The 16800-nt window shown below is 39.1% G+C and overlaps 1 protein-coding gene across 1 annotated transcript in view; it reads left to right on the forward strand.

The window, feature by feature from the left end:
- ly6pge (lymphocyte antigen 6 family member pge) overlaps positions 1-6152 on the forward strand; it is a 57806-nt gene extending 51654 nt beyond the window's left edge. The window contains exon 10 of the transcript XR_013304036.1: positions 6019-6152. The gene's annotated coding sequence lies outside the window, so the exon portion shown is untranslated. The remainder of the gene's footprint in view (positions 1-6018) is intronic.
- Positions 6153-16800: the final 10648 nt, after the last annotated feature.

Genomic DNA, 16800 nt, shown 5'->3' on the forward strand with positions numbered 1-16800 from the left:
TTACTGTAAGGTCTTTTTATGTTAGCCAAACAAAATGGTCTGCACCTAAATCAGTCACCATTTGCATATCAATTAGTGGCGAAAGACAGAGTGCCCCAAATTTAATCACAATTAATTGAGGAAGCCTTTCGGCACTTTGAGAAACTACAAAACATGACCATTTTCACAACGAAAAAAACATTAATTCGCAGTGATAGCTACACTGATGTCACTTGACTCTTTGGACTGCAGATTGACCCTCCTGGCGTTTCTCCGTACGGGAGTGTGGCGGAATGGCCTCAGAGCCTTTGGAAAGGGCTTCAAGGGGAACATCTTGGGAGAGGGTTTTGTGCTAGGTGGTGTCTTTGTTGTCGGACGTGATCAACAGGGCATTTTGCTGGAACACCGAGAGGCGGAGTTTGGAGATCACGTCAACATTGAAGATGTGATGCAAGCTGTCAGGAAAATAGGGCAGGAGCTTCAGTCCATGAAAATTGGTCTCCTTTTTTTTCTCCAACGGGACAGAAAATCCACTGTTGTTGTTTGTCCAAAACATAACAACAATGGTACCTCGACTGACGAACATCTCTAGATATAAAATATTCAGGTTACGAAAGGCCTCATTGGGAAAATTTATCTCAGAAAACAGAAGAAATTCAAGTTACGAAATCTCAATACTTACCGAAATGTAAATACACTTGGCGCATCCTGAATTTATTTTAAAATTGGCATTGTAGAGGTTCTTTCCCATTGGCTATGTCTCAACACCCCGCTGGCCTCTCATTGCCTAAGAGTGGTCGCATCTCCACATTGCATTTCGTGTGCCTCTGACCCTTGTTGGTCTAGTTTTAGAATTTTTAAAGGCTTTTTTGGTGTAGTATGGGCACCCTTGGAAGAGATTAGGGCTTTTACATGTAAAATGCAACTCTAATTGCGGAATATTGAAGTTACGAAACCACTTTTGCAACGACTTAATTTCGTAAGTAGACATATCACTGCCTTTTGAGGATAAGTGGTGCAGAAAATGAATGAATGAAAGGTACAACTGTATTATGAGATGCCATCCATCTTTCTCCGTCTGTCATGTTTTACGCTCTCCCTCTGCTGACTTGGGCATCCGTACAGGGGCAAGCAGTTAGCCTTGGTCACAATGACACTATGGATCTCATCACACACCCTCAACGAGTGCCCAAGCACACTGTGTAAATAAATGAAGGACTGAACTGTCTCCCACACCTACCATCATTGCCAGCGCCCACTGCTGGATGAATTAGATTGCAGGCTTTTTAATAGGGCCTTTAATGGTTTATAAATTGCATGTAATGATTCCTCCTTCCCTCCCTCCTCTTGCGGTGCTTTTTACAGCCGCTCTGCTTTCCAAGGGTGTGGGTGGGTTTTAATATCTGGTGGAAGAGGCAGAATGAGGAGGAGAAGCAAGGCCTGCATAACTTCTTACCCGTGCTTTTAATCTGTCCCCTGGCTATAGAGAAAGGAGTCATGGAAATAAAGCTGGACACTGATACTATTTGGCGGCTAGCGCATAATGGCTGGCACATGGCAGTGTTGCATAACAAAACAGGACCCGGGGTAGTGAGAATAATCTGGGGAGAAAGGCTAGATAGGTGTGACGGAGAAGCCACACCTTTGGGAGAGAAAATGTGTTACTCTAGCCCAACTATGGGAATGACAAAATCTAATATGGTAGCCCATATAAAAGATAAGAGCTTTCTGGGTGGAATGTTGATGGGACAAAGATGGATCATGACTTTGAAGCAGGAATATTCCTTTAGAAAACCGACAAATTTATTTGAAGCATTTAAATTAAACTATAGATAGCTGTGTCACCCTCTGACTTTGGCCGTTTCTTTGCATTTCTTTGCTTATATCAACTGTGAAGAAACATATCTTGGAGCAAATTTAAATCATCTTGTTTCCTGAAGTCTGTAGCATTTAACAAGTTTCAGCAGACAAATAAACATGCTTGCCATAATTGTTCAATTAAATCCCTCACTTTGATTGACTATTTATATTGCTATTCTTCGACTCTTGAGAATGGTAATTAAAGCTGCGTGGGAGTTTTCCAACTCCTAACGCAAAGCCCAGTTGAAGCAGCAGCCATCATAAAAAGTGCCCTACTTCAATGAGGTATTAAGTGAACATTTTAAGAAATTGACCCAAATGTCGGAATCTGGGACAGAGTTAACTACAAAAACCCAAGGTCTGCTGCCTCTTCTGCAGTGAACTTATTATTCCATGGTGACATCTTGCCAAGGCGACGCTTTTGCCAAATATGCTCATCCCTGTTTTTAGCATGGTCATAGCCGCTAAAATCAGTGGATATCTTTGTATGCATAGTATTATAAGGCTATATGTTGGTGGCACAAGTTGGGGGAGATCTATGGAGAGCTGTATTGCTGAGAATGTAACCAGCGTGATTTCCTCTCCCAAAACACTCTTACTACTACTCACTGAATTCCTGGTGGATTTAGAAACAAGATTGGCATAGCAAATCGTAAGAATCTAGGTATGATTCAGGTGTGATGTTGACAAAAAGGTGTGATATTTTTAAATGTTCCATTAATTTACTCCATCTCTGTCTTTAATGAAAGAAGACGCTATTTAAAAATCAGTAGAAAATTTAACCATTTATTGCCATTTCAAAGTACAATACAGGACCCTGCTGATGTTATCTTGCCCTTGACCAGCGTAAAGTCAATTTACAGCAAATTATCTGTACTGTCCTTCAGCCCACCTATGATGTACGTTTGTACTACAAAGGCGTGACCTCACAAGTACTTCACGGTGTGGTGCGCAAATCAAACAATTAGAATCCAGGCATCATCGTGTCGGGCGGTCTTGTCATGCTCCTTCCAGGCTGTCACGTTCCTCTGTCTTGGCCAAGTGAGGCCAAGAGCTTTTGTTACAGCAGACAATTCGTGTTTGCAAAAACAACACATCCCTACATTCTTACTCGTACAGGTTCTACCTGGCGTAGGCCTAAGTCTGACTGTCTGAGATATTTTCGCTGTAAGCCTTGATAGTAATATTCAAGGACAGATTTTGTAGACTGACATCGATTTTGCCCTTCTAAAGCTATCATAAATGTTTTGCCAGAAAGATGAACTTTATTATTTCTGTTAGTAGAGCTATAAATATGTGATTCCTACAATCCCTGTTTTGACCAGCAGCTAACCTGTGGTCAACCCCTAAATTATTGCTGCAGTAAAAATTAAGTTTGAACTGCGTCTTTTGTCCTTGGCTAGTCTGCGGTTGACCCAAATATTAGCCCCCAAAGTGTAAGTCAAACATACCGTAAACAATAATACCAGTAACTGGGTCTGATTCTGTTGCAAGTCTGCTTCCATCATGGTATTCTGTATTCATTGTGTGTATTTCTTAAATTCTTTTGCAAAGTGTTTTAAATGAAAACTTTCTGGCCCCTGTACCATAACGTTGATGTCCTGTAAAAAGAAACAAAATCCTAAAAATTCATCCTTGAAATACAAACCAATCTCAGAAGAAATATAAGTGTCCAAACGGATATTGTAATCCTTTCTCAACATCTACGAAAGCAAAAACAGAACATTGATTTTGCAAGACCAACAAATGAAAAATCCATTAGGTTAAGATCTTATCAGTCCTGTGGCAAAAAGGGCAACAGAGGTCATGTCTCCTGTATTACAGGCTGAGGTTTTGTAGTTGCGCACAGAGGGAAATAAGCCAAATACAGCCTCACCAGTAAAATGTCTTCAAATGTATTTCAACAAAGGTTGCTTAGTACTACTTAGAGTTTGAATGTAATTCCTAATAAGAATATACATTCTGTTTGATATGATAGGTCCTTGGAAGTCATTTCAATGCATTATTTCCCATTTTCAGCAGCCTTTCCCTTGGTAACGAAAAAAAAAACAGGCAGCCTGTCTTCCTGAAAGGGGAAGATAACGAAGCAGAGGTCCTGCTCCCCTATCGGTCGTTCCAATTGAACTCTTTTGCTCGCATCGGGTGGAGTCGGGTGGGGGGTTATCAGGTTTAGCATTGGCGTTGGAGCAAGGTGGGGCTTTTTCTCATTACCACCTTCTGTCAGTACACGCAAACACCACATCATCGCTAATCTGTACCTCTGATATGCTAATCCTCCCCACCTCCCCTTTCCTTTTATTTTGATGCCAGCCAAACCTAAAATGCAGAGCTGTAACTGAAGGCAGAAGGAAGTCATCAAAGCACAGCTTGCCTGCCTGGGCTTGGCCAGCATGAGATGGGACAAAACCTTTGGGAGTGCACAGAACAGGGCCTCTGGGGAACATTGACTTTGATTCCCCTCTGGGTGATTCAGGATACCATGAGACATGCAGAGTGTAAAGCATAACATATTTCCGCGCCAGTGGTGGTTGATGCATTTCTAAGCGTGAGCATGCGCCTATTGGATTTGGGAGATTAGCGGTGACAGTCGTCGCTTTGCTTAGACCAGCTCACCATGTCACAATGCGGCGGAAAGCGAAGCAGCTCAGTGAAGTGTGTTGCAGCTGTCACCATAAGTTACCTGTTTTCCATTGATTTTCAATGATTAGAATTTGAGAGTCCACCTCTGTGCGGAATGTGTGCGCATTCACATTTACGCTCATTCAACTCTGTATTTCTGAGAGGGGGAAATGTGCGTTGTTTGATTTATTTTCCATAAATGTCAAATCCCACATTATGGCATGATTTAAAACACGACACACGTAATATTTTGTGCGTATTGTGTTCGAATGAGCTAGGAACAAAAAGGAAAAAGTAGAATCTGGTTTCTGGCCAAGCTACTTTTAAAAGATCATATATGTCTTCCATCAAAAGCTATGAGCTGTTTAATAGTTTGAATATAACCTCTTCATTTGTCACAGGCAATAATTACATTGTAGCCAAGCTTTAACGGCTATGTGCAAAATCATAATGTGAAATCTAACTCATTACTGTGTGCGTGCATGCGTGGGTGGATTTCTATGAGAACAGCATCCCTGCACGGCCCTTATCAAATTTATGACAACACAGAATCATGTTTTTCAACCTGCATTCTATCGGACCTCTTGACCGCTTCGACTTATGTTTTTATTGTGTGAGCGTATTTTTTCCTTTATATTTCTATCATGGTAATAATCTCAAGGGCATCAAAGCTCCGGTATTGAAGACAAAAGCAAAATCAATGTTGAGTCAAACGCTATGTAATACATTCTAATGAGCTAACGGGAGACTGGGGTGCCATTCATATGGCTTCTGCATTCACTTTCAGAGTTCATAACAGAATCTCTTGTATATCAAATTTGCAATCAACTCAAAACAAAAAGCTCGTAAAGAGGTTTTGGGAAAATGAAGGATGAATAACAATACCTTTTCAAATAGAGTTCATAAATGCTTTAAAATAGAGTGTGTTTCCTCTTGGAATGGATTATTTACTGTAGAATCCCATTCATTTCTTTTGAAGAGAACAATTATTTTCAAATCCGACATGATCTAACAGTGGATAACTTCCTCCATGATGTGAAAATTGTCCTCCACCTTTGAGGATTCCTTGTATTTGAGATCAAATAACTGGGCAAAGAAGTGTTGCTGGAAATATTTTTTAGAAAACTGCACGATCTAATAAAGGTTAAAAATCAGTAGGGTACGGTTGAAGCCTCCGGCAACTGTTTGGCTCGGAATTACCCAGCAGCCGAGACTGCTCACAGGATCAGGCGGACAAGGGGCAATGACGAGAAGAGTTAATGAGGGGAAGAGACGGTGCAAGTCCCCCAAGAGCCTCTGGGCACCTGCAATGGAAATTTCGTACCACCCAAACAGTCATTGTAATTATCTATACGGATTTAGCCCTGAGACAATCAAAATGATTGGAGTGTTAGGTGTTTTTTTTCCCTCACTGACGACACTGTGTCTTCACTACAGTCCCAGTGTGGGAACTTAGAGCCGCGGGTCACCAGTTACTTTGCCGGATGTTTACGCAAGCTCAACTGGGATGCCTTTATCTCCTTGTGGATATTGAATTACACAAATTATTTGTTTCTGCAGGTTCTTACTGGGCACAGCCTCATTCATTTCTCATATCATGGCAAAAGGATTCAAGGGCGTGACGACTGATATTTTAGGTCAACATCATTCCAGCGATTGATGTTGTTTGGCATTGTCACTGGACTTCAGGAGAGGTGAGTAAATGAATGTTACAATGTTTGCAAATACTCATGCGTTTGTTTACTGTTGCTATAAAGCAAACTATACAGAAAGTCCCAAAAAATACTGCAGCACCCAAAGTGTATAAAAACATGAGCCCATAAAGCAGAATGACCCTAACTCGAGGGCTTGTAAAATATCAGCATATTTTAGATAATTATGGGGTTCTGTCTGTTTAATGAATTGAAAGGACCCATATAGGGTGATCACTGCATGTGTGCTTCTAAATAAATGTCATTATTTCATATAAAGCCAATTTATTTTGATTTAGAACCAAGTGAAATTACTCCTTGATTCATCAACCGTTTTCTTTAGCAATTATTATCATAGGGCTCTTGTTTGATCATTTGGACTTGGTCAAACTTATATTTGTCATTCTCTACGTAATAGTTATATTAACGTATTCAAGAATAACAATTATTTTTTTTAAATCTTGGTCACACTGGTGTTATCAGTGAACCTGGTGTGCTTTTGTCAGCCACACAAAATGATATGGTGGGGCCAGATCTGGCCCCCCGGGCCTTAAGTTAGACACCACTGATTTTGAATGATAGTGAACTGAACCAAACAACTTTGAGGTAGCAGTGCCAAACACTCCCAACTGCATTCCACAATTTTCAATGAAAGAAAGGAAATGTAGACTACACATATAGAAAAAGACCAAAATTACTTCATCAGTCCTAAGGAAATGTCCTTAAAGCTCTTTCAGTGTTTAAACATTCAAAGCTCAAATCTTAACACTGAACAAAAGGCGCAAAAATGATGTTTAAATGTTTCCTTGCCCAATGTTTGTGCCCATGCTGAGTATTCAAAAGCATGACAACGTGGGAGTGCATATAAAAAGCTTCCCTTTTATACATCTTAATCTGCCTGCAGGCCAAATGGAGTGCATGAGGCATTTTACCACTCCAAGGAACAGAACAAAAAAGTAAAAGAGGCAAAGGAAGAAAAAAAACAACTGAAGCTAAGCTGTACATTGCTCGCAAAATTATGCAAGCAGGTATCGTCTTCCTACCTTCCGCCACCAAAAATAAAGTAATCAGTTCTCTTCTCTGAGAGCAGATACAAGAGGTGATGAAATTTGGTAAGACTTGCAGTGGGCTGGAAAAACTTAACTTGAATCAGCAAGGTCTTAACTCGGAATTTAGAATCCTCAATCCCAACCTACGTACATTGTTGAAGTAAACAAAGAGAAAGAAAATTGTGATGGCCTGCAACTTGTTTTGTACTGCTGGGATTCCCCAAAGGGGGCAGGGGCGGGGATTAGCATTGGTCTATCTCTTTGTGCGGTGAATTAATTAAGTAATTACGAAAGGCAGACGGGATGAAATATGCATGAGTCCCGATTGGGACGTTTGTGATTGTGTAATCTAATTTCTCATGACACAATAACCCTATCGCACAGGTATGCACAGTTGACGGAAGTGCAGTATTAAGGTAATTGAAATGAGGTATTAGTAGCTCAATCTAATTTATGATTATTTAATATCTGGCTTCCGAGATTTTATGTCGGATACACAATCAATTCGGTGACTTGTGAATCTATTGGCTTGTATTTTTTCCCGTTTTTGACTCTGTGAGGCCTTTTTGCCATGCGTTCAGAAGGATGTTTTGGATTGTCTGAATTTTGTGGAAGCTGAGTGTTGCTATATGCTAGTGAGTTTGCCCAATGAGGTTCTTAGGGGTTACATCAAGTTGTTTTGCTTTGCTTCATATTGTTTGCCATTCAGTGAAGCCCACTCTTTACTTGAAGGAAGCTTTTTTTCCTGACAAATCGAGCAAGAGAATAAGAGTGATAGTAGGCCAGAAGTCAACATCCAAATGATACATGACAAAAACAAGATATTTTTTTCTTCTTACACAAGTGTCCAACAAATGGTCAATACATGGTTGAAATATGGCCCTAAATGTACAGAAAATGTAAATAAACACGCGAGGCTCCTATTTGTTCTGAATCCCCTGCGCATATCGACCCTCGTGAATTGTCTTTCCTTTCATTTATTTAGCTTGTGTGCGTGTGTGTGTGTGTGTATTGATTTCTACATTTGAAAAGCTGCATTGCTTTTTCTGCTGGTATATCATATTCTGGCTTCAGCCATTTGCGTCCTTCTGGATCCGTCCTCTCCTGGTCGTTAATAGCATCGGCTTTTAAAGTTAACGACCAGTGTAACAACACAGCTCTCAATATGCTTTAATTAAAAGAAAAAGGGTCCATTCATACAAATGCAATCGTAGACAGTGAAAAATGGTCAAAAGCAAAGGCTTCTTTTTATATCTCTGTAGGATTTATTTGAGTGTCGCACTGCACTGGGAACCTCCGCTTTTTAAACTGGTCCCCAATGTTTGAAGCGTGCTCATAAGGCAGCGATAAAGAACAGAGATGAGAGGATGCATACACAGATGAAAGGCTGCAATGTGCCATCCAAAGGGAACGAGGCAGCTTGGGAGCATGTTAACACAGAGTTAGTTGTGTGCTTGTTCTTTTGTATCTTGTCGTCACCCTTTTGTTGTGACTTTAAAGACCCTGGGTGGAAGGTTGTGAAATTCTCAGCGTCAGATTTATCACTGTTTTTCACCTCAAGGGATCACTCGCTTTTGAAATGGCTGAACTTTGATTGCATGACAAGAGGTCACAGATGAGTTTCCACGAAACGAAAAAAAAGACAGTTGTTTTCCAAATGATGAGAATGAAGACGAAAGTCCACATGTAGCAGATGTGTCTCTAGTGTTTTTACCCCTGTCTCTTGGCTAGGAAAGCAGTCACTGCCAGCTTCTGATTAATGTGTACTGGTTCACCTTTTGGCTGTCCTTTTTTTCTTAAGTGACTTGACGCTGGACAGCTAGCATGAAGGTAGATACGTGTACTCACCTTTATATTTAGAACATCTTTTCTGAAGCGCATGACTGGCACTTGAAATGATTACCTGGTCACTCGATTATTATGATCAAATTAAACTCATGGCATGTGATTTGGGGCGACATAAAATGTCATATTGTCAGTATTGGTTTTACACAAATGAAGAACTACCTGACAATATTTTGGGCATGGCAAGAAATACAGTTCATCTTGGCTTCTGACCAGATACGATGACTAGTGAAATGATTTGGCAATAAGCAAACAACTTGCACAAGAAATACTAAATTCCAGCAGCATGTAAACATAAGCATTCTCTACTGCGCTCTTCAGATGGAGCCAGATGAATAATCATAATAATGTCATTAGCGTTTTACAGCAACAAGTCCCCTTGCGACTTTATGCATGTAGTATTGTCATTTTTTTTATAAAGACAGATTATTGGTGTTGCACTTTGCTCGAAAAAGAAATAATATAATTTTGCTATTTGATTTTAAATTTCAACAAAGGCATTCCGGATGAATTAAAATGTAAACAGATTGGTTTTTCATATTGCTTTCCCTTTTATAGTGTCAAATTTGAACCAATCTCTTACCTTAAAATTATGCAATGGCAATGAAATAGGAATATTGAGTTAAAATTAAATAAAAACAAATGATTATACAAACCATTTGATCCTAAATTAGACTGAAAGCACTGAAAATACACGATGTGTATAAACATAGTTGGCAATTATTCATATTATATTTCGTAACGCCAACATTTAAAAAAAATGCAACAAATGACTGCAGGATTGAAAGAATGAAAGAAAAGTCACCATATTCCACAGGTGAAAAGGTTTATTGGAAATACAGTATATTTATTTACATGTGAATACATATCTTAATAGTGATGGTTCAAATATTGCTTTTGACTGACCTTATTCAGTATTGAATAATGTCCAGCACCTAATTTGTGATTGTATTCTCAGCTGACTGAAATGATTTGCATATATTTGCTTGGCAAACATATTGCTCATTTGCATCTAATGAAAAGTAAAAGTACCGCAACTGGCAAATCACAAGGACTTCTGATTAGGATTGTGATCACTGCGCACATTCACTGATGACATTGAAGTGTATAATTTGACTCATCACAGGAAAAAACAACAATATTCCATTTATTGGGGGAAATTGCATTTTTCTAGTTCTACTCACTCCTCTGGTTTACTTTTACCTCCTTCTCGCTCATATTTCCTCTTTTTCTTTCTCCCCTGTTGCTGTTGCTCTGAAATGAGGTGATATTACCATGATGGGAGATGATGTGAAGACAAACAAAACGCGCCCCCACACCTGAGCTCTTTTCCAAGCTAATAACATGACCACTAACTGGCTGCACAGTGAGGTCAGCCTCTGTTTTTCATGGCCAGCTTGCACGAATCCAACCTATTATTACCATTTTAATTGGCCATTTAGTGCGGCAGCTAGTCAGACTCAACTCAAAAATTCACTGTTATCTTGATTGGCTTTTTTTGTGCCTGAAAATATTAACAAATAAGCATTTAGACTATTTTCATAGACTGCTTGATCATGTGAAGTGAAACATGACTCTTGTTAATCAAACTATTCACTATGCACAAAACATCTTTAGTTTTGTGATTGTTTTTTTTCCTTTAACACATAGTTTAAAGTGCTGTTTTTATTTGTTGTTGTTGTTTTTATTTTATTTTATTGTAGCTGCTGAGAAAGTACTTTAAATTTTATTACATCGACAAATATACTACTGCTTTATGAGTTGGGGTGCAATTACAATACACTTTCCCAGGGTGAACTCTCCTGTGCCAAATTGAAAATGTATTAAATAGTGACATGAGAGTATAGCAATTCCTCCAAATAGGAAATGCATATGAACTGTGAGGATGTTTTACTGATTATCTTTTGGAGGTTTTCTGGGAGCTAATCCCTCCCAATTGAGGCAGGTTACATCCTGCAAAGACCGGGGCTCATTTGCTTGTCTGACTCATGGAAAAGGGCAATCATTCTTTCTCATATTCAATTGGCAAGTTGACCATTAGCCAATCATTTTCATTTCTGCCTTTTGTGTGCCTGCTTGAGTGTGCGCGTGTTTTTGAACGGAAGAAAATTAGCTACACCGTATGCGAACACATTGTGCTGCTACATCTTGTTCTGTCCTAAAAAACACTGTAGACTTATGGTTCCTAATATAACATAGTACAAAAAGTCCTATTAAGAAAAAAGCAATTTAAGTTGAAACACTAATGTTTTACGTCAAAGGGATCAGTTATTTTTTTGTATTGCACATGGCGATCGGCTTTAGGTACAGAATACATAAAGGTCTGCAGAAAGATGTATGTTGCCACCATTCATCTTGTCTGGCAACTTGACAAGCACAGCTACTGTACAATACTTGGGTCAAGCATGGATCACTAAGTACTCTTCCATGCTGAGTCAAGAAATTAGTAACTGTTAACCTTTGGTAAATGTTGGGGCTTTACTTTATAGGGTGCACATCAATGCTCTAGCATAAAAGCAATGCATCATGATTGTAATGTCAGCACATAACTCAATTTATCTGTTTAAAGGCCCAACGCATTTGAAACAATGTTATCTGAAAGCCGTTCTGAATTCAGTCCTCTTCAGAGGCAGTCTCAGTTTCGGCACAAGGACTAACGTGTTGGTGTGTGAGGGCAATTATGTGCATTTCATGGTATTTCATTTTTTTCTTAACAATAACCTATCCGAATCATTTTAGAAAAGTCTTAATATAATCCCAAATCGTATCTCTCAGCGTCTGAGGATTAGAAGTGTAATTTTGTGTTCCTGGCAGGCAAAAGTGTGTAATGGCAGCATTATAGTATTTTTTCGGCACTCTGACTTTTCGTCGAAAGACGCTTGGTCCCTGGACGTTTGGTCCCCGGACGTTTGGTCGACCGGACGTTTGGTCCCCGGACGTTTGGTCGACCGGACGTTTGGTAGAACGGACTCTCTCTCTCTCATGATTATAATTTTGAGAGCAAGAGATTACCTGGTTGCTCGCTTTCAACAGTAAACTCTCTGTCTCCCTCTCTCATAATTTGACAGTGAGCGAACCCGGCGACCAAACGTCTGGTCGACGGCCCGTCCGTTCTACCAAACGTCCGGTCGACCAAATGTCCGTTCTACCAAACGTCCGGTCGACCAAACGTCCGGGGACCAAACGTCTTTCGACGAAACGTCCAATCACGATTTTTTTGGTCAGCGTTGAGGATTTTCCTTCTAGATCAAAAGTGTGAATAGTAAAATTGGACAACTGCTTCCGTTCCAGACGATTCTTTTGCCCTCCCTTTACAACTTCATATTGCCTCGGATCATTTGGTGGCATCCCTGCTTGTGTGCCTGCGTCTACTATTCTCATTCATAGCCTATGGCGTTCTTTGAAGATTCTTGCAGGGGAAAAAAAACAAAAACATTTCTCTCTTTCCTCCTGCCGCCTCTCAAAACAAATCACAGCTGTTCAAGAATCATAAAAGAGAGGATACATATGAACAGAAGAGATGTAAAATGAATGAGATAAACCAAAGGATAGAAAGAGGGTACAATATTTGTCTAAACACAGGTAATACCCTAAACTACAAAAATAAAGTAAAATGGAGATGATGGCACATTTAATACATTTTGTAATGTATCACACAATTAGATCTAGGAATGAAACCATAATGTTGCTCTCACACAGGAAGCACTGACTTACAGTGTCCTAAAGCCCTCTGGAACCATAAACAGGAAGGCTGGACAAGCAGAGCAAAAATGTGTTGAGCAGGCAATATCATGAAGTGTACATAATGCTTCCCTTATGAAATATCATCACTCAACAATGCTCCAATGCCCCTCTAATAAACAAAATTTAGGTTTATAGTTCATATCAGGGCTAATAGACTAAGACATTACCTGACACAGGCCTACAGGGGATGGCATATACTATCCTAAGCAAATCATTTCACAGCCTTGGGTACGCAAATAAAAATAACTGGCCCAAATTTCAGCATTTTTCGATCAAAGTCAAGAAAGACCCGATTCTTGCACGTCTCTGAAAGGTTATGCTAATCCATTATGAAGTTGGCATTGGGAACCGTTGAACAAATGGCAACAAACAAATTATTTCAATGATGAGGTTTGTTTTGTGATTCAGACGATGAATGTGTTTCAGTGTTTTTAACTTCCTGCTGATGCAAGTTTAATTAGTGTTTCCACTCTTCTTGACACAATCTAGTCCCACAACACCTCTTTTCATCAATTCCAATCAATGTTAGACCAAATGCTTCACAACATGAAAAGAGTTGCGAAAAATCAATTATTTTAGGCAAATGAAACGAGTCCAATTTGCCTTTAACTACAGCTTCTATTAAATCCATTCATCACTCTACTGAAACATCCACGCCAAATATCCATTGAACGCATGGAAATGAATAAACACAATTTATTTAATAAAATGTAAGAATGTGTTCATTCAAAAATATCAACATGCTCAGATTGGCTATTTTTTTCAGACTACAAGTTTCACCAACCAAAGAATGCACAGTGAAGAATAAGCATACATCGCACTAAAGCATAAGTTGCATTCTTGAGGGGCAATTTTTTAATTGACCAGAAACCAAGAAAAAACATTAGACGTTAAAGTAATAATAATAATAACCTTACATAAGATTTTTTGGATAGCCTAAAAGCACAACATAAAATATATAAGTTGCACTTGAGTATAAGTCACGGGCCCAGCCAAACTATAAAAAAAATCGCGAATTATATTCCGGAAAATACGGCAACATGGACCCTAGTATATATTTTATTCAATTTTAATAGACCAATATAGTATAATGCAACAGAAAATGTCTCACCTATACAAATAACTTCCTGTAAGATCTTTAATAGCTTCATCAATTTCGTTTTTTCTTTTACAAACAAGTTCACTTATAAATAATATTAGGGGTTGGATATCCCAATTTTGGACAATTTTGACAATCAATGACAAGCATGTTGCTTCTTGTTGGCACTCTGATGTAATTGAACTATTATATTTCTGTGAATACTTACACAACTCAGACAAAGGAAATCAAAACACACAATAGAATGTATTTAACAAAGGTAGCACGCGTATGAAAAGGTATAACAAATAATACGCAAAGTACCAAAATAATCACAAAAATATACAACCATATGACTGCAGGAGATCTCAATCAGGCACACATGGCGGTAAGCAAGCACAAAGCAATTCTCCGACAATCCGCTGATTGTCGCAGCGGTCCTTAAATACTGGGTGCGCTATTTCGCCGCGGGTGGGTTGCACAGCCCCGCCTTCTTTGGCGTAATTAGCTACTGAAAATCATTGCATGTTACAGAACGTGACAATACTATCTACAGATTTAATACAAAGTTGTTGTGATTATCTTCCAGAAATCATATCTACTGCTTGCAGATCAGCAATTAAATTACACTACTTCTTTCATTTTACTTAGCACTATTTTAAATTTGATTTCGTTAGACAATGCAATATGGGGGGGTGGTTGGGGGGGTGAAAGCTCGCAAGACTTTTTATCTTAGTACATGCCTCCACTGCAAGGCAGGGAGTCAGCAGAGTTTCTAGGGCAACAATCAATGTAATTGTCCTAAGTGCGACACATGCAATCTGCTAAAAGCCCTGAAGCCAATGGGCTCAGGTGTGTCCAGGGATTACATGGGTGGAGGACAGGTGAAGTCAATGAAAAGTGACAAAGAGACACGTGCACGGATGCACACACACACCCGTACACACGTACACATAAAACACTTCCTACAAAACGTGCATAAAAGTCAGTCCAGGTAGAACCACGTCCAAGTAGTTAGCGTTTCTGCCTCACAGTTCTGAGATTGACGGTTCAATCCCTGGTTTTGAACTTCTTGTATGGAGTTTGGATGTTCTCCCCTTGCCTGTGTGGGTTTTCTCCGTATACTCTGGTTTCCTCCTACATTACAAAAACATACACAGTAGGCTGGTTGAACACTCTAAATTGTCCTTAAGTATGAGTGGGAGTGTGATTGGTTGTTCGTCTCAGTCTGCCTTGCGATTGGCTGGCAACTAATTCAGGGTGTGCCGCGCCTACTGCCCTAAAGTTAGCACCAGCACCCCTGCAACCCTTGTGAGGATAAGCGGAACAGAAAATGAATGAATAACTCCATACACAGATATAAGGTTATCATGCACAGAAATATAAAATAATGCTATAGTTCTACTTGCACACCATAATCAACATTTTCTGGTTTAAATGGATTAAGATGTGGTTTGCACTTTTTTTTTTTTTTTTTACAAAATATCCTAAAGCTAATGGTTATAAAACTATGTATACACAGCAAAACCCAGTGCAGCTGTACCTACCTTTGGGCTTTCATATGATATGATAAATTTTCAGACAGTATAGCCAAGATGTCGCTTCAAAGTCATTCACTGAAACTCCGTTTTTGGCAATTATTATGTAAATCAGTTTGTATTCTTCAGTATGACTTGAAGCTGATTTACATTTCATAACTGGATGAGGTCCTAACCCAGAAAAACACAAACTTCTGATGGAGCTAAACCAAGTCTAGTATGCTGTACCATAATATGAACTACAGAAACTTCGAAAATAGCCCTCCTTGTGATATCATTAAATGACTTTTTTTTAGATATATATTTTCCAAGTAAAATCCTGCAGGTGCTCTTTTGCTGTAATCACAGTAAACTGGCTTGAGCACAGATTCACTTCCACTGCAACTGAAAAAACTGAAAATAAGTTCTGACCTTAAACTTTCAACACATCTGAAGAAAGAGATACTGGACACAAAACCAGAAAGACATCTTATTGTCGGCAGGAGTATTCATTCTTTAAAAGGTTAAAATTCTTTAGTGTCGTGCCAAAAGCCTGGAGGCTTTATTTTTTGCCTTATTCACTTCAACCACAATCTATTAAACAAGTTCTCCTCAGGGCTCTAAAAAAATAATTAGTCTACTGAATAGGTCAACTTAATCATTCCTGAAAATAATATTCAATTATCGCATCTTCTGGAACACCTCGCCTATTTTTAGAGCCCCTCTGCTTTTCAGAGATATGCAGTTTGCACTCTTTTATGTCAAGCCTCCAATACAATGCACTTGAGACTCTGTAATGCCAAACAGTCTGCTTTAATGACCCATTCATTATCTTCTTAATAATAGCTATTTTTTTGGTGGAGCCTTTATGATTCTCAACATATTGCTTACATCCCCAACTACCTTCTGCTTTTTCATTTTACATTAAACAGTAGGTGCCTTTGACTACTTTAATTAGAAAAGGTATCACCATTACCAGCCAAGACATTTAAAGTCTTCTCACGCCTAAACTGACATTGACCACAATAAAAGTCCAAATCCTTTGAACTAGGAGAATGACTTTGGTTTAAGGTTGAAAAAATTTGTCCTCAAGCCTATATTGTGTGTTAGTTATTTTATGAACGTCGAAAACGTCCGTTTTAGCTACCGCAACCAAGATGGCGCCGTTCAAGTGACAGCCGGCGGCGGTAGCTCCGTCCACTCTTGCTCATTTTGTGTTTTTGCTGCCTTTCTGTCTTAATGATCTGATTTGGTGATTCATAATGATCCCATTTACTTTGATTTGCTTTGTACTTTGTGCTTTTGTTTTGTTGTTCTGTCTAATCACCCTGTGCTACTGTCACAATGAAATTTCCCGAATACGGGATGAATGAAGTTATCCAATAATTCTTAACAAAATGTTGGATTATTTTCCATTT

Source organism: Stigmatopora argus, chromosome 11 (assembly GCF_051989625.1).
Source record: "Stigmatopora argus isolate UIUO_Sarg chromosome 11, RoL_Sarg_1.0, whole genome shotgun sequence".
Lineage (NCBI taxonomy): Eukaryota > Metazoa > Chordata > Actinopteri > Syngnathiformes > Syngnathidae > Stigmatopora > Stigmatopora argus.